Genomic DNA, 3253 nt, shown 5'->3' on the forward strand with positions numbered 1-3253 from the left:
GGAATTGAACGGATTAGAAAAGATTGATACTTATTGAAGAGCTGAGATTATGCTTCAAATATAATCTAAAATCCAGTCTTCAAATATGAGATGAAAATTATCCATAAAACTGGCAAATATTTATCATTTCAAATGTAATATTCATAACTGACCCCGAGATGTTTACAAGGTAACACACAGAGCGCGAGTTACTCCCTAACCCAAAGCATATTCCTGTTTGTTTCATGCAGTTTTTGTTGTCCCGCTGAGACACTGATGGGTTTTTCTTTGTGTTTAACCCTAAAATCAGAGGCTTTAATCTGAATGAGAGGTTTTCCAGGCGAAATCAAAAATGTAATAATGATAAAGAATAAAAAGGTTGGAAAATTAAACAAAAAATTTGAGTGAATGGAAAAAAAAAAACCCCATTAACATACAGAAATGAAAAGATGGAAACTGTTAAATGTGTGATCGTCTCTCAAACAGCATCTACAGATTATGCTGATCCAGACTTTAGGTCACAGATTAGAGTCCTCAGCAGAGAAGAGAAACCTCATGTTTAAACCTCTGACGTCCATCATCTGCCGCTCTTCACTGTTGAAGTATGCGGTGCCGTCATGCTCTGATCTCAAGAGCAAACCAGCGTCATTGATACCCACGAGTGAAGGGATATAAATGGCCTGCAATCTTCAGCAGTTAGTTTACTAGATTTGACCAGGATTTCATCAGTAAGGGACGGGATGACATTTTATGGTTCTTTCCATCCCATGATCTTCACTAACTCATGTTCATGTTAACAATGAGAGAAAAAATGGTGAAAATATTCAGGACAGCAACAGTTTTGAGACACCTGTCCTTTGATAGATGTGTCAGTGTGTGTGCAGTGACACACAAAGTGTTGTGTTCAGGTCCAGTCAGCCAGATGGTCTCACTGTGCGTCCGCAGACCACCGGGACGTTTCCTGTTGGCACAGACTGTGTTACACACTACAGTCCACTGAGCAGCAACATAAAAATGGTATTTCCAGGATTTTATAGACGAGCTGGGACAGTAAGGATTGCATCATTAGTCTGATAAACAGGCCTGTAATCTCCACACAATTTCCAAAAAACCCAGGACAGCAGCCTGTAAGACAGATCAGCTGATCAGAATATAAATGCAAAAACACAGTCCTGGTGGATAAAGCTGCTCAGAGGAACTAAGGTCTTTGATCCATTTGTTTCTGCATGGTGACCAATATTTGAGCTTAATCTCATTGTGCTGGACGATTTTCAGCTGCTGCTGAAATAATTTGGACTTTAATTTGGTTTCATTTCATCTGTTTTTACAACATGCACAAAAAGAAACCATTCTTTTGTTTTTTCAGTTTGAAACTAAATGCCAGGATTTTGTTTCTCTTCTTGCCAGAAAACCGAACATCCCATCTGGCTTCCTCACTGGTTAACTCTCCATTACTCCTACATTAATGAAGAAACTACCAACTCAAAGTTGGTAGAGAGATAAAATGTAATCCTGTGTTTTGTCTCAGACTGATTATTTCCTGTTCCAACACGACTGTGCACAAAGCAAGGTCCACAAAGGCATGGATGAGTGAGTTTGGTGTGGAACAACCTGACTGGCCTGCACAGAGTCCTAGTCCTGTACTCAGGCTGACAGAACACTTTTGGGATGAATTCGAGCGGAGACTGCGAGGCAGGCAACTGCGCTTGTGGAAGAATGTTCAAAAACTCTAATAAACCTGCACAAAGCCTTCTTAGAAGAGTTGAAGCTGCTATAGCTGCAAAGGGTGGTCCGACATTATATTTGACCCTATGCATTAAAATTGGGATGTCACTCAAGTTCACATATATGTGAAGGCAGACAAGCGAATACTTTTGTTAATATAGTGTGGCATAAATATATCGTAATATAACATAAAGTCATTGCAGGTGTGTTATTAAGGTTTATTAAATATTTAATTCTTTTTTAACACATTTACAGTAAGAGGAAGAACAAACCAATGTCTCTACATACAGTCATGAAACAAAGTTCACTCTTTGAGTAATAACATTTAATATATCAGGACATAATAAAAAGCATTGTGTCTATTTCAGGACTTGAAATGAGGTAAAGCCAACCTTAAACGAACAACACGTGATATATTACACTGTGTCATTGTTTACTCCTCAAGAGGTGTGTACAAAATGTAGTAGTCCCTTACTGCTCCCATAAAAGTTAAGCAGGTCAGTTGGTTTGATTAACCGATTATCAGGATTTGGGAGCACCTCTGTGATAGAGAGGTGCTGTACAAGAGCATTCAGGTGTGTGAACACAGTGCCACAATCTTTAAAGTGGTCGATGTTCCAGCAAATTCCCCTCAAGGTCAGACTATACAATGCTCAGAGAAATGTAAAAGATCCCAGGCTGCATTTAAATGTTTAAGATCAGGACAGGACCATTGAAAGACTGAATGTTAAACAAGTACAGTTTATTGAGCAGATTTGCAGAAGAAAGTCTCGTCTCTCTAAAAAGAACATGGCAGCACAGCTTAGATTTACTGCATCGTAACAAACCACAAGACTTCTGGAACAATGTCCTTCAGACAGATGAGAGCTAAATGCAGATGTTTGCTTATATAATGCACAGAACAACACTTGGAGTAAAGCAAACACATCAGTACAAACACCTCACACCAACTGTATGCACGGAGGCTGAGGGTTGGTGATTTGGGCACCTTGCAGTTATTGACCATGAACTGTTTTCTATTCCAAAGTACTCTGGAGTCAAATGTGAGGCCACAGCTAAAGCTCAGATCAAATTAAATCATGCAACATGACTCAGTGTTGGGAAGGTTACTTTTAAAATGTATTCCACTACAGATTACAGACTACATGCCCCAAAATGTATTTTGTAACGTAACGGAATACGTTACAAAACGAGAGTAACGTATTCTGAATACTTTGGATTACTTAATATATTATCATGCTTTTACAACTACATGAATGTACTGTGTACTGCTGTGTGATTTATTACTATTACTGAAGGTCCACGGCTCCGAACCGTAGTAAAGGGACCTCTGACTAATTTGCTAATTTAATCAAATTAAAAACTACAAATAAAGTTTCCCAGTAAAAAAAAAAATTATATATATATATATATATATATATATATATATATATGTATATATATATATATAAAAATCAGAAACAAAGCTTCTGGTGCTCGTGGAAAATTTTGACACCTGTTGAGAATATGGCGGCTGATCTCGTGACCTGTTGTTTACGCTGACGTAGCT

At 38.1% G+C, this 3253-nt stretch overlaps 1 protein-coding gene across 1 annotated transcript in view; it reads left to right on the plus strand.

Moving 5' to 3' along the window:
- The window catches only part of LOC120728121 (neural cell adhesion molecule L1.1-like), a 589469-nt gene that overhangs the window by 41186 nt on the left and 545030 nt on the right, over positions 1-3253 (plus strand). The gene's annotated exons all lie outside the window — the stretch shown is intronic.

This window comes from Simochromis diagramma, unplaced genomic scaffold, assembly GCF_900408965.1.
Source record: "Simochromis diagramma unplaced genomic scaffold, fSimDia1.1 OVJJ01000308.1, whole genome shotgun sequence".
NCBI lineage: Eukaryota > Metazoa > Chordata > Actinopteri > Cichliformes > Cichlidae > Simochromis > Simochromis diagramma.